The 15,955-nt window shown below is 41.4% G+C and overlaps 1 pseudogene across 9 annotated transcripts in view; it reads right to left on the reverse strand.

Moving 5' to 3' along the window:
• LOC309651709 (RNA-binding protein 4B pseudogene) overlaps positions 1 to 15,955 on the reverse strand; it is a 270,167-nt pseudogene that overhangs the window by 21,361 nt on the left and 232,851 nt on the right. For 4 of the 9 annotated variants that reach the window (XR_014268723.1, XR_014268726.1, XR_014268731.1 and 1 more), the window contains one exon: positions 6,776 to 7,057. The exons of 3 other annotated variants lie outside the window; for them this stretch is intronic. The product of XR_014268723.1 is annotated as an RNA-binding protein 4B pseudogene (transcript). Of the gene's footprint in view, positions 1 to 6,775; positions 7,058 to 12,941; positions 13,699 to 14,225; positions 14,270 to 15,955 lie in introns of those variants that run through there. 2 more of the 9 variants (XR_014268728.1, XR_014268727.1) reach the window with 2 other exon arrangements.

The raw sequence follows: 15,955 nt of genomic DNA on the forward strand, positions 1-15,955 counted from the left end.
ACTTTGTCCAGATCTGAAAAACAAGGGGATTCCTACAGGACCCTTTGGCTGCCTTAATGTTGGTTTCAACAGCAGCCGTGATGGTAGTGGTACCTGCCAGGAAACCAGCTCAGTTTACATAACAGATTCATATTTTATTAGTCATTCAATTAGAAATATGGAGAAATTCCTGAACAAAGTGGTTTCACTAATGCAGTCCTTTTCCAATCTTCTTAGCTGCGAAGCTCTTTACAAATAAAATCTCTGCTGATCCCCATTATGTAAGAAGTTACAAATAATGGACAGGTCCCTCTGAGAGATTAAATCTTTATGGTCTGATGGATATCAATTCATTGTTTGTGAAATAAGATGTTAATACTGAAGTTTCAACAAAAGCATTACTACGAGCACCACTTTTTATAAGGGATGATTGAGACAAGGTTCCGTAAATCGTGGATCCTTCAAAAGGATCAAGGATAGAAACAGAGTCAGAAAGTAGAGAAAGAAAAAGGATTCGTGACGTTTCCTTTAGGGAGAGCTGTTGAACTGCTGAGTCCTCCCCTACAAAGCGGGGAGGAGGGGAGTTGGTGTGAGAGAGATGCTAACATTTGACCCAAGAACTAAGTAAGCAAGATGGAGCTTTAAAAGATCTGTCTATGCAATCATGATAAAGCTAAAGTAACTCTTACGGCAGCAGGAAAAAATGGCTTCATCAGGATCCCTCTATACCATCATGGTCTTTCAAGAAAAAAGGTAACAGTATGTGTCCTTGAGCCAAATACAGACTATTCACAAGAAAGAGATCAGGGCCATAACCCTTTAAAATCCTGCCCAAAAGGTCTCAGTGGGAACACAAGAGGACAGCAATGGGGGTAAAACACCAGAGAATCAGGTGCTGAGGAGTGTGTAGGAGGCTGAGAAATAGGATACATCCCCTGTGTTTGAGGAGTTGCCAGGAACTGCAGTCTCTGAAGAACACCCTGAAGAGCCAAGAGAGAGGCAACTCTAAATGGGGGCCAGGCGCAGAGAGCTTGATAGAGCCCAGCCACTAAGGCTTTCCTTATCCTTTCATCTCTGAGTTCCCTAGTGCCCCAACCAGGGGTCCAAAATAGTATAAGTTGCTAGCTTGTGAAGGAGGTGAGTGAGAGAGAGAAGGAACCAACCCTGAAGGTAGACTGCAACCAACTACACACCCAAGGAAAGGAAAGAAGGGCTTTGAATGGAAGACTGAAGAAGATTGGTTAATATCTTGAATCGGATGCTTTCCAGTTACCAAGAAAAAACAGTGTTCGTGCTTTTTGACTCATGACCATGTGACTGTGTGACTTAAGAATGAGCAGGAAAATTATGGGATGTGCCAAATTTTCCATCCAGGGACAAAGAAAAATAACTCGCCCATGGGGAAAAAAGATGTTAATGGGTCAGTGTTGGTAAAAAATAGAATTGCATTTTGATTACATCCTGGGAGTTCTACATTCACCGTACCAGGTACATTTGCAAAAGCCCTAGATCCATCTCTTTAAAGCCCATAGCAGTTTAGAATCCAGAATATCAGTGTTTCAATTGAGGCTATTCAATAGTCATCATTTATTCAATAACTGCTGCCTACTTTGGGCTGAGCACTGTATTAGAAGCTTTCACCTACGTTATGTCTTATCCTCATGGCAGTACACATTCTCCAGTGATGTAAGAGGCCAAGAGCATTTCACATGCTCAGTCTCACTTAATCCCTCAAATACACGGTGATGTAGTTAGGGCAGTGTTGTTATGTTCAATTTTCTCCAAGGAAGATAAAGCTAGAGGACTTAGGCAAACTTACCAAAGACCACAGCACTAGTGAATGTTGGAGCTGCCCTTCCTCATCAGGGAACCTGACTCTCTCTCCTGGGTTCTGTCCAAAACACTCAACTCTTTTGTCGGCCCCTTTGAAACCGAGGAGGACCCTGTGGGGCTTCTGGGCATGAAGACTTTTTTGTCCCCGTTTCTTGTAGGCAAGACTCCAGCCTCCATGACCTTCCCTGAGTCCCAAAGGGCAGATTCGAACAGTTGTTAATCAAGGGAGGAGCACAGAAGAAATCACCTGAGGCCAGACTGAAGGGACCAGAGAAGCTCATCAAGTTTAGGAGACTGACCACCTGAGACCCTGCACACACCCTAATCTTGTCAGCAACCCCACCCTTGAACTATTGCTATACAACTCCTCATCAAATCCTCCAGCATTGGGACACATAGTTTTTCGAGGCAGGAACCTCCTATGCCCCCTTTGCCTGGCAAAGCTATAAAGCTATCCTTTTCTACTTCACCCAAAACTCTGTCTCTGATATTCGATTTTGGCACCAATGCAGAGAGGCTGAGCTTTCGGCATCACCTTCACATGCTTTTTGCAAACTGTCTGTGTAATATATATTTATAACTGCCTACATTTGTTTTATTCTACCTTGATGAATCTTCATTTATAAACTTCACCCCTCTTTCTCTTTGTGGCCTATTTGATTAGCATTAATGCAGAAGTTTTGGCCTTCATGGGAAAAGCAATTGTGATAAAAAGAAAAATTTGTGGAGACTATATTTTCTCTTCATTTGGTTATAGAAGTGGTTCCTTTTTTTTTTTTTCCTAACCCATATTTGGATATTAACTATTTCAAAGGACTCCTTTAAAAGGAGGCAGGCAGCCAACACAATGCAAATTCTTAGAAAGTAATCATTTCAATTCTAGGATGTGTCAGTCATCTTTGAGGTAGTAAACCATTCCTGCATTTTCCAGTAGATTATCTGAAACAGATAATGCATTAGCTGCTTGGGTTGCCTTAACATAATATCATAGACTGGGTGGCTTAAACAGTAGAAATGTATTTTCTCAGAGTTCTGAAGGCTGGAAGTCCAAGGTTAAGGTGTTGCTGTCAAAGTTAGTTTTTGGTGGGGCCTTTCATCCTGGCACGTAGGTGGCCACCTTCTTGCCATGTCCTCACATGGCCTTTCTTCTGTGCACATGCAGAGAGAGCGACAAAGGTCAACAAGGAGACCTCTTTCATGTCTCTGCCTCTTCTAAAAAGGTCAATAGTCTCATCTGATTAAGGCCCCACCATTATGACCTCATTTAACCTTTACTACCTCCTTAAGGGCTTTATCTCCAAATGTAGTCACATTGGGAGTTAGGACTTCAATACATGAATTTGACAGGGAAACAATTCAGTCCATAACAGGTAGCAACTGATCTCCAGTGCTGTCCCTAATATATAGTAAAGCCAAGCAAATGTCCCGACTCCTCAAGCTGATACTCAGAAAAGGAGCTCATCAAGGAGAAAAGAGAGATCTCTTGCATCTGTTTTCAGATATGAGAAACAGAGAGAGAAAGAGAAGACCTAAGTCCTTTGGATACAATCTCCCCATAACTCTGTCACACTTCAAATCTCCTCTACCACTGTCACTAAAGCAGAACATCTGGAAAGAGTCTTTCTTCCCTCTGAACCTCTCCAACCCAAATAGCCTCCATTAAAAGACAGTATAACCTCATAGATAAATAGGTAAGCTCTGGACACAGATTTATTATCTTCAAGTAGTAGGGTACCAAGTACTGGCTACGTAATTGAGACAAGTCATGTAACGTCTCTCAGCTCAGTTGTTATTCCAGATCAAGAATGGATCCTGGTTTTCTGGGGCCTGAAGCTTTTACAAATTTGAAGGCCCCCTTTAAGAAAAAGAACAAAAAATTAAGGTACACAAATATATATGGGACAAGAAATCATAACAAATGATAAATTTTTAAAAGCTGGTAAATGCCACAAACATCACAAAAATCCAGAAAATACAATATTTTTATTAATTAACCTTGTGACACACATCTATAATATTTCCCCGTGGTTTGGACTGCTTACTTTTTGATCACCTCTTCATATAATAAGAATGTGACAAAAATAATTTTCTGTAAAGAGAATAGAAAAAACACTGAACCTTTCATTTAGCTTTGGTTGCACAAAATTTCCTTTGATTATTAATTGTTTAGAAAGGCTTCAGCATCACAACGCAATATTGGTGATGTCATGCAGATTTTAGGATTGACAAGTGTGGGGAAAACTCTTTAGAGCTTCTTTCATATTGAATTTGTAAGATTTCAGGACATTTAAAATTTTCTTTTGTAGCGGCTAACTTAAATTCTCTTTTAAGTGACAACCCTCTAATTAGCCAGTTTGCCCTGTAGGCAGCACAGAAGGTGGGAGTGTTCCTGGAACCCGGGCTGGCAGTAACTTAACTATGTATGGAAGGGACAGATAGTCACATAAATGTAGCTCATTAAACCCAAACTAAATATGTCCTCAACTCCTTAGGGAGATCCTTAAAATGCCCAAAGGTCATTGGAGTCAGTGGGTCATTGGGAAAATTGGAATGGAAAAATGCCAACTGCGGTTTAAAATATCTTACTTTTGCAAATTTTACAGAGCATATAACCATGTGAACACATTGCTGGGACCTCTATCAGGGCTTTGGCTTTATCAGCCCCGTGGCATATCCTCCTCAAAGTCAGAATTCAGGGCAATGTTTTTATGAAGAGAGAATAATGTGGGTGTGTGTTTCTGTGCAGTCAGGGGGCTGAAGGTGGGATAGGGACCCGCTTGCAAGGGAATATCTTTATATTCTTTAAAATATCCAGGTCTACATTTTTTTCCTCCCTATTCATAATCCCTCCCAACCTCTTCCCTGTGGAGTCTTTTAAAATCCTTCCTTACTCTGTTTCACCTTTAAAAAAATTTTTTTTTGGCTGCATTGGGTCTTCGTTGCTGCACGCAGGCTTTCTCTAGTTGCGGCGAGTGGGGGCTACTCTTCGTTGTGGTGCGAGGGCTTCTCATTGCGGTGGCTTCTCTTGTTGTGGAGCACGGGCTCCAGGAGTTGTGGCACGTGGGCTCAGTAGTTGTGGCTCACCAGCTCTAGAACGCAGGCTCAGTAGCTGTGGCGCACAGGCTTAGTTGCTCCGTGGCATGTGGAATCTTCCTGGATCAGGGATCGAACCTGTGTCCCCTGCATTGGCAGGCGGATTCTTAACCACAGCGCCACCAAGGAAGCCCTGTTTTACCTTTATTAGGGGCAAGCAATGAGTTTGGTTTTAAAATGCAGATTGTTGATTTCCAACTGAGTGGGGAAAAAAGAAAAGAAAAGGTCAAAGAATCCCTCAGGTGAGTCACAAAGCTATTTATGTATTTTTTAAACTCCATGTCTAAGAATTGGCGGAAAAGTGACAATTCATAAATGGTTGAGTGGGAGGGAATGAAAAAAATCACAATTCTGTGACATGACTTGGGCTTCACACCCTGCCTGTTAATGATTTACCGAATTAGATAGCAACACAGAGCGTGAGAAATTAGCAAACCCTGGCACTGAAAAAGGCAAGACTGCAGTCGTGATGGGAAGTGACAAACAGGACCAGTGAGGTGGAGGGATTCGCAATTCTAGATTACGATCCCACAAGTGGGGTCACTGGATGAGCTGCAGGAGGAAAAGGGGCAGAAAAAGGCCAAGTTGGAACCCTCCATGGTGGGAGCCAACCGGAAGGAACTCCTGGCACAAGAACAAGCAAAGACTGTGCCCTCACTTCCATGTGAGAGAGATGCTTCTAATAGGGTTGGTATAGGATAGTTATACAGGTAGTTGTGGAAGTCCCAGTTGGGGAATACAGATAGAGAGGGAAATCTAGGGAACTTTGGGAGACCACCGTAAGTTAATGATCGCTCAAGAAAGCTATCAGAACGTAGTGGAATGAAGCAGCCTTGCTTAACTATAAAGCCATAAATAAAAGCGCGAGATATGACCCAGATCGTTAAGTGAAAGAAAAAAATGAGGTCTGCATTCCACTGGTCGAGTTCAGCAAGATAATTATCCTTAAGACCAAGGACAGGAATTTAAGGGAAAGGTGACATTCCAAAGTAGGAGACCCTCATTATAAGGAAATGTGAGATGATTCAACATATCTTAGTATATGTAACTACCCTTCTGCTAATTTGAATAAGCGCTATGACGGTCCTAGTTTGACCTCATAGGGTCAGAAACTCACCTGCCTGATATGAAGGAGGAGGTAGTGATGTAAGCCCGACGTCTACTCCAAGAAGGCAGTCTTTTCCCGTCCCCCACTTTCCTTTGATTATAAAAATGTAGCCCGCTTAATCCTCGGGGCAGAGCCCCCTCGCCTGCCCGCTTGTATCTCTCACAAGGACCCTATATTAATAAATCTACTTCTTGCCTATCACTTTGCCTCTCTGAATTCCTTCTGTGCTGAGACACAAAGAACCTGAGCCTCAATAAGTCCAGACACCAGGTGAGTGACTCTAATTAAAAGACCATGGGTTCAAGTCCCAATCTGGGTTTTGGCTGGTTTCAGGTCCCAATCTGAGTTACACGGTTTCACCAATGGGAAAAAGAGAGGCAGCAAACAAGAGAACAATCTCTTTTCAAGAGTGACTACATTAGCATCCTGGCACAGAACAAGGACCCTTGCCACTAAAAATAAAATAATTAAAATCCAATCCCCATCCTTTCACTGTTACAGTCTTCGCAGGCTTGGTAAATAAACTCACCTTCCCCAACCTCTGTTTTAATAAATGCTTAATAGCCTTGAGGAGGTCTGAACTCATACATGTGGATCTCAGAGATACTGTGGGTTTGGTTCCACAATAAAGCAAATGTTGCAATAAATTGAGTCACATGAATTTTTTTGGTTACCCGATACATATAAAAGTTGTGTTTACACCCTACTGTAGTCTATGAAGTGTGCAATAGCAGTTGTCTAAAAAAAATACTATGTACATACCTTAATTTAAAAATATTTTATTGTTAAAAAATGCTAAGCATCTTCTGAGCCTTCAGGAAATAATAATCTTGTTGCTGCTGGAGGGTTTGAAATATTGCAAGAAAGACCAGAAGGTGACACGGAGACGCAAAGTAAGCAAATGCTGTTGGAAAAATGGCGCTGAGAGACTTGCTCTGAAAAGGGTTATCACCCACCTTCAACTTGTAAAAAATGCAGTATCAGCAAAGCGCAAGGAAACGAGGTCTGCCTGTACTCAGCAGAGGCTCCCTAGAGATATCCAACCTATAATTTAGAAAAGATATCTCAGTAGTTATAAAGGCAAGAAGATTGAAATGTGGTGGTTACAGGTATATGTTTGTTTTTTTTCCTTTCCTCCAAGCTTTGTTAGAAGTATGAAGATTCACTTTCCAAAGAGAGAATTGTTTCACGGGGTAATTTTCAGGGTTGTAACCTGAAAGATAAATTTACTTAAGGAGCCTGATTTCAGCATGGTTATAACCTGTTAGAGAAGACAATTCAGGTGTCCCAGTCACCAAATGCCATGCTGACCCAGATTCAGAGTGGAGGAAGTGCCTAAGTGTCACCAGGCAGTTTGAATGCTGATTGAACAGGGATTCTATTTTCATTTTTTTAAACTGCTACTTCTTTAAAAAAAAAAAAAGCCCCAGGGCATGCAAAAAGTAAAATACACCCATCATTAAAATATTTAAATTCACCAGCAGAAGTGATTAATAAAACATCCAAATGAAACAGTTTACAAAAAGTGGTCTCAACCTGTCTGGTCTAAAATAGCACACTCAACCCAGCCAGCTCATTTTCTCCAGTCCTCACCCTCCAAAAGTTTCCTGCAATTCAACAGAAACATACTAAGCACCTATTCCAGAAAAGGCACTCTACAGTTGGAAAGATGACCACGTGTCATTCTCATTCTCAGTGTATTTATAATTAATCATCGAGATATTATATTCTGACCTGTACCATTTATTCGTCCCCAGAGTCTACGGGGTAAGGTCATAAAGCAGGATTATCAGCCAAACACCGCCTTCAGGCAGATTTTTGTTTAACCCACTCAGTTTTTCAAAAATATTTGAATTATTTATTTGCCAATATTTTTAAAACCGAGTAATTTCACACACACACACACACACACACACACACACACACGCTTGGGCTCATTGTATGCCCAGAACTGAGTAAAGGCTACCTATTAAGAGAAGAGCTCAGGGGCTTGCCACAATTTTCATAGCTCCCATTTTTTTATACTCAGCAACCTCCTTTATTTAGGATACTGGGCTGGTTCATGCACCTAAGTTTGCAACCTGTGCTATAAAGATGCAATCAGAATGCAGTGGGAATACACAGAATGGGCAGGCAGTTAGTGGGCAGGAGGAAATAGGGGCCATATGGGAAAAGGCATCATACGAGTCAGATGTTGACAGACAGGCAGGATTGTACAGGTGGAAACAGAGGAGAAGGGCATCCTAAAGGAATGAATCACATCGGTAACATGACAGAGAGAAGGAAGGGCAAAGACTGTCCAGTAGTCTGGTATGACTGTATGACCCATATATATGATGGGAAATAAAGAGGCTGGAATGGTAGACATCTGCCAGAGAGAAGAAGGCCTCGGCCACAGTTTGGTCATCTAAGTTTTAAAGTAGAGAAGCTATGAAATCAGAACTGTGCTTTAGGATAACTTTCCTATTAAACTCTCATAACCTATAAGAATCCCTTGAGTTACTGTGACAACTATCCCCAAACAGCGGAATCCTTGTCCTTAACTGTATTCTATGTATTCTGTGTATTCTATGTATTCTACTGTATTCTATGTCCCTTCTGCAGTATGAACTCATCAATAACATCACATTCAACCGACAGTTTAGAACGCAAGAAATCACTTTCCTCCAGGGTTTGGATGGAATACAGATGTAGTGGGGAGGATATTGAACTTCCTGTCAAAAATCCAGGGCTCTCTTATCAAAGCTCCACCACTTACGCTGTGCTCTTGGGCAAGTGGCTGACATTCCGTGATGTTTCCTGTAAAATGTTGATAATAATAACCTTCTTCATAAGGCTGTTGTTAAAATTAAATGTAACACAGAGTATAGTATTTGAAAGTACAATGTAATGCAAATAAAAGTTATATTATTATTGTAGACATTGGGTTGTTTGGGTTCTAATCTTTTCCTTGCCTTTAATGTTCCCCAAGAAGACTGTCTATCTCTTATGCTTTCTGTCCAAGCCTTGACCCCTTTATTTTATTAATATGGCCTTTGATGGGTCCTACTGAGTTGGTTCACTTGATGACATCCCAGGGTTTGAACCAACTCCTGGTCTCAGTTGATTTCCAGTAACTTAAGCCCATTGTCCTTCTTCCCAATGACCTACATATATATTCAAATTCATTCTTTATAAGTTCCTAGTATAATTTAAAATGCAAAGCTCTCCTGTTCTTGATTCTGGCTTTATCAACATAACTCTTATCATTGTTAATAATACTCCAATTTCTCTAACTTATTTTCACACACCCAAGATAAAGTGCTGAATAAAAACTATTCCAATAAATAAATAAACAAAAATACCAAAGATCTGAAAAACAGGTTTTGGAAGAGAGAGGGTAAGCAGAGAGATAAGGTGAATATCAGGATGCCAGAGCTGCCTTTTCCTGGAGGGAAGTTACTTATGCCACAAACTTTGTGCTTAAGTGAGTAGTGTTGGTCATGGGGGGCTAGAGATGTAGAGCTTGGGGGGCTTTGGGGAGATGTTCCTCATACACAGCTGGGGCCCCAGATGACACCCTAACCAGTTAAGGGTGAAGTAGACCTAAACAGTTCCTCTCTTCCCCCAGCCAATGTAAATCCAGAGAGGACTGCCTTGGGGGCGGGCCTGAAGGGGAGAGGAAAGTAAAAAGCAAAAGAAAAGGAAGACATCCCAATGGCTGCCCAGTGGCCCTTGGGAAGCATACGATGATGCTGGGTGTCATACACATGGGATGGAGATGCAGAGCTGCCCCAGCCCTAAACTTGGTCCATGGAAGTTCAATCTGGAGGCTCCTCAGCACCTAGCAGGAACAAAACAAAGCCTCTCTCCTCCCACAGATGATTTTTCAAGAATAAGAAGTAGCAAGCAGTCGCATATTACCATTCACACAGGAAAATAAGACTGCACAAGCATGAACAAAACCGCAACAGAAGAAACACGCTAACAACGATTCTGTGTATTTGAACTCTCAGTCTAGTTGGGGGTGACACGTACAGACATAACTAAAATTCAAAGCAGAGGAACTTTCAAATTGAGACAAGTATAGAATGTCACTTAGGATGGGAGAACGTTGCCTTCTGTGCAATGAGGCTTTGCATAAAAATCACAGCTCCAGGGGCTTCCCTGGTGGTGCAGTGGTTGAGAATCCGCCTGCCGATGCAGGGGACACGGGTTCGAGCCCTAGTCTGGGAAGATCCCACATGCCGCAGAGCAACTGGGCCCGTGAGCCACAACTACTGAGCCTGCGTGTCTGGAGCCTGTGCTCCGCAACAAGAGAGGCCGCGATAGTGAGAGGCCCGCGCACCGCGATGAAGAGTGGCCCCCGCTTGCCGCAACTGGAGAAAGCCCTGGCACAGAAACGAAGACCCAACACAGCCAAATTAATTAATTAATTAATTAATTAATTTAAAAAAAATCACAGCTCCACCACCTGCGTTGTTCCAGGACAGAGGATGTTAAGAGGTCAAGCGACAATAGAAAGATTATTGAGCCAGGTGGAGCCAAGGGGAAGGGTTATACCCTGCTACTTGCTAGTGCTATTAATGTTTCCAAATCTTAGTTTCCTCATCTGTAAAAGGAACAATGACTATTTCAAAGGGGTTTTGAAAACCCCCTTGAGTTGGCTTAAAGTGACATAATTATATTGAAATATAAGTGCTTAATAATGCCACTTGCTTTTATTAGAATTTTTCAGGCAAGAGTAAAGGCACATATCTTAGTGCTGTTATATAGGATGCTGTTTTAAAAAGTGGGGTGAAATAAATCTTCTTGCACCAACTATAAAATACTACCCAATTCCTGGAACCCCAAAAAGGACGAACTCACATGGCAACCAAGTTATGCAGAAACACCAAAGTACACACTTAAGCTTATAAATTCACATCCTAGAAATTATGAACAAACCAATTTCCTGCTGGATCGCTTTATACCAAAAGACAATGCTTGTGGTAAGAAAAATCAGAAGCAATCTCAGAAAGACAAAAGTCTCTTGTAATTTTAAGGGGCCAGGAAATTACCAGAGCACTGAGAGAAGAGTAAACCAAACTGATCATCCCAGAGGCCTCTTTTGCACTGGAGACCAAGCCTTCATCCCAACTGTAGTAACCAATCAAGGGACGACAGAGCCATGTGATTAAAGGGCTTTCTCCACCTGTGATGGCCGTCACGGTCTGCAGGAGGAGAAAGAGAGAGCAGCCATCAAGATAACACAGCCTGAGTCATTTCTAGCTGGTGCCCTTATAAATATGCTTCAGTTGTCCAGAATAATTGCTTCCAATAAAGGCCAAACATAAAATTCTCAGGGATGTCCTTATGAGTTTATGCTGCTTGTAAACCTGTCAGAACTGATGCCTCCTTCTATTTCCATCTTTAGACCAAGCTAACAAGTCAGGTTATTTTTCAGGAAATCATTCCATGTGTTCCACTCAAAGCCAAGTTTGAAAGCTCAACGAGCCCCCAGGGAGCAATGGTTTTAATTAAGCTGGCTTCACTTTTTTCTATCAACAAGGTAGGAATTCCATCTCCTCCACCTCTCTCTCTCATCCATACCCACCCCTCCTTTTGTATCCCCTATCTTGGTAAAAAGCCACCACTATTTACCTGGTAGAGCTGGAACCTGAGAGTCACCGTCTAATATTCTCTGTTCTGAAACATCTACAATTAACTGGTTACCTCTCCTGACAACACTATCTTCTCAAGATTTGGATCTGTGACTATATCTCCATTTGCGTGGTCACTGCCCATTTGGACCCTCAGCACTTCACACCTGGGCTAAATACAAAAGTCTCCTCACCACCCTTTCTTCTCACCCCTTTAGAACTGCCTTCCCCCAAAGACTGATTATTAGAAAACAGAGATTTGACCTATTCACCGTCTTACTTAAAATCATTCACTGGATCCCATCACCTCCAAGAAAAGACACAAGATTTTTGGCAATTTACCCAAGACCTTTCACTGCACCACTTCCGCCCACATAGATCCTACAGGTGCTCTGGGCTGTATAGAAATACCTGCCGATCAGTCACGATGCCAGGATCTGTCACCCTCTAAGTCTGTGTGGTTCCTCTCCCTGGAAAGCTTTTCCTCCCTCGCATTCTCCACCAATCCAGCTGGTTCACTTCTACTCATCCCTCATGACTCAAATTAACCATCAAATCATTGGGAGGCCTTTTGCCACTTTCCCTCTACACTCCTGCAGAATTAATGTGAAAGCTAGATGAGCCTCCAGGGACCTGTGGTTTTAATTAGGCTGACTTCATGTTTTTGTTGTTCCTCAACCTCAGACTATTGACATTTTGTGCTGGATAAGTCTTTGCCGTGGGGGCCGTCCTGTACATTGTAGAATATTTAGCAACATCTTTGGCCTCTACCCACTAGATACCGGTAGAGCCCTCCCCACAAGGTGTAACAAGCAAAAATATCTCCAGACATTGTCAAATATCCCTTGGGGGCAAAATCATTTCCATTGAGAACCACTGCTATAGTATTATATAAACATCATTCCTCTGCTTTGTTGGAATTGAAGCTTATTTGACCATTCTTCCCACTGAAAACCTTCTTGTTGGCAGAAACTACCTTTTTATCATCTGTTGTAACCCCAGTGCCTTGACATTGTCCATCCCATAATAGGTGGTGGATAAATATCTGCAATGAATGAAAATAAATGAATAAGCAAATGTTAAACAGTCCTCAGATGGTACTGCTCTGCATCCTCAGATATACCTCCAAGATATCCCAAGATAGAAAGCATGCAGTCATGGGTCAAAGAAACTGAGAATTCTGAGCTCTTGGAATCATAGACAGAATGAAAATGGATTTTAGGGGTCAATTAGCTCCATCATCAATTTCTTTGATTTGAGAGAAAAGAAGCACAAACAGATAAAGCGGCTCTGTGTCTGCCACATACAGTATATGCATAAGAAACTCATCTTGAGTCTCCCACTGGCCTTGGCAAAGCTTCTTGCTTCTCTGTTCATACAAACAGGATAACTTGTCATACAAACTTCATCTGGCCAATGTATACAAACAATCCTTTAGCAGGGCTCTTTGAATCCATCCTGACAGCGTAGCTAAGATGTCTTTCTGTGATAATTCTGAGACGTATTTGAAGCCTTGGGTAAAACTTTAGCTGCTTTGGAGCTGATCACTTCGCAGTGGTAACCATATAAACTATTTATGGTATTCCCATTTCTCTTTTTTTTTTTTTTTTTTTGCCTGTGTTGGGTCTTCATTGCTGTGTGCGGGCTTTCTCTAGTTGTGGCAAGCTGGGGCTACTCTTCGTTGCAGTGCATGTGCTTCTCATTGCGGTGGCTTCTCTTGTTGTGGAGCACGGGCTCTAGGTGCGCGGGCTTCAGTAGTTGTGGCGCGCAGGCTCAGTAGTTGTGGCTCGTGGGCTCAGTAGTTGGGGCATGTGGGCTCAGTAATTGTGGCTCGCGGGCTCTAGAGCACAGGCTCAGTAGTTGTGGCGCACGGGCTTAGTTGCTCCGCGGCATGTGGGATCTTCCCGGACCAGGGATCGAACCCGTGTCCGCTGCACTGGCAGGTTTATTCTTAACCACTGCGCCACCAGGGAAGTCCCATATGGTATTCCCATTTCAGACCGTCTGGTTCTGAGTTCTTCACCCCAACAGCACATCCTAGTTTAAGCACAATACTCCAGGATCCTGAAGGTGAGAGGCAAGCATTGAATATGCCGCTTCTCAAGACACGAATGCTCAGGCAGAAGAAAATAAACCAATCTAAACAAAGCTGTAAAATGCCCGTTAGACTGGAGATTTCCACCCTCACATCCATAGCAATGATAGTCTGCCTTGAGCAGTTCACTTATCACTACAAGCTGTGAGAACAGCTCGGTTTCTACCCTTCCAGTACCCAACACTGCAGACCAAAGCCAAACTGTAAGAGTGATATATTTTTAAACTTAAAATGGAGAAGTAGCACCATTAGGCATTTTCAAAGCCATACAATTCATATTCTGGTAGCCATGGGGATGAGGTAACCTTAGCATTCATAAAGTGCTGAGAACAGAGTTGCTTAACCCAGAGGTCGGTCCACTGAACGGTGACCTCTTTTATTTCATCTCCTCTAGTACAAAAGCTTCCTCTCCTGTGTGCTACCAAAAAAGATAGAGATTTTCTTTCATTTTTGCTTACACAAGCTCCTTGAAATGGGAAGAGACGGTTTTTGTTACCTAGAGGGCTTGAGTGAGATGTGGTAATGTATTTCCTCTTCTTCCTTTGTGGGAGAGAGAGAAAAATAAAAGGTAGACAGTGATGGTTATAGAAACCCAAGTGCTAAATCACCCCAAGCAACGTGAAAGAACATCAGAATAATGCTGAGTGAAAGAAGCCAGACCAAAAAGAGTACATAGTCTATGATTTCATATGTATGAAAATCTAGAAAATGCAAACCAATTTATAGTGACAGAAAACAGATGAGGGTGGAGAAAGGGCATGGAGACGTGAGAGAGAGGGATTACAAAGGGTCAAAGAAAACTTTTGAGGTTGATGCATAAGTTCATTTTCTTGATTGTGGTTATGGTTTTATGAGGGTATGTACAAGTAAAACTTATCAAATTGTACACTTTAAATATATACAGTTTATTTTATGTCAACTGTACCTCCACAAAGCTGTTTGAAAGTTCCAATTGTTTGTTGTTAGTATATAGAAATATAATAGATTTTTATATATGGACCCTGTATCCTGCAACTTTGCTAAACTCACTTGTTCTGATAATGCTTGTTATTGTTACTATTATTGTTGCCGTTGAGATTAAAATCATAAACATTAAAAAAAAAAAAAAGAAGAAGCCCAAGTGCTTTCTGGAAGAAGATAACATAAAGAAATGTGGAACTAAAGGAGACTTCCAGACTCTACATGGTTTCGTGATGATGAACATGAAGGCAGGATGAGAATACTTAAAATCGCTTGGGTTGTGTCCAAGTCCTGCAATGAACTTTATGGCCCAACTGAGCAAAAGCCATGTAAGTCAGAACTCTAGAAAATGTCTGAGAAGAATTGACTAATTGCCATTGCAATTACCAGTAAAGAGTAAAATTGATCTTGGAAATGTCCATGGTGTCAGGATTTCTGAAACACCTCCTTTTTCAAACATTTGCCATCCTTCTAATACTAATCCTTGTGGTTCTAAAGCTGCCTCTAGTGGAAAGGAGAGCCCCACCTATGATGATTTAGTACATGATGCATTCTTATATTCTTGAATTTGAAAATCCTTGGAACCACCTGGCATTAGAGCCAATCTTACTGTGGCAGGAAATTAACACCTTAATTAACATAACACCTTAGCAAGAAATAAAGTGAAACATGCCTATCTCCAGATAGGATGATAGATACAGAGTTCTATTAGAAGTTAGTTTTCCTTGTTTGGATTCGTCATGCATGTATCATTATATCTTCAGTGCTTTTTTTGGTTTCTTGATTGACTTTCCCTGATGCTCAGTTATTCTTGCTCAAAGGAGGACAAATAAATTGAGATGTGTACTTGGTGTGTGATAGATTACATAAGAGTCTTCAGTAGCATAGCTGATTTAAGCTCAGACTTTAGGTAATTACAAAGCTCAGGAAATTACATTTTATAATACCTGGGAGAAAGGAGTTACTAACCTAGTTCTAGGGTTTGAGATCTGAAGAGTAGTGATTATTTATTTGCATGCTTTTATTATTATTTATGTCCCAATATTGTATATATAGTTGTAATTATAATTTTCTTGTTATCTTCAGCAAGATTATTTCATTTTTTCCAAGGAGATCCTAAGCATTATTTCAGTAGATTGGAGTTCATATTACCAGCATCTCTAAATGATATTGATGATATTAACTTATCATGGATACTCAACACCTGAACAATTTATTTGTAACTGAGGTAATGAGCTCCTTGCCTTTCAGAAACCTCTATTTTAG

This window comes from Balaenoptera physalus, assembly GCF_965194825.1.
Source record: "Balaenoptera physalus genome assembly, chromosome: 21".
In the NCBI taxonomy this organism is placed as follows: domain Eukaryota; kingdom Metazoa; phylum Chordata; class Mammalia; order Artiodactyla; family Balaenopteridae; genus Balaenoptera; species Balaenoptera physalus.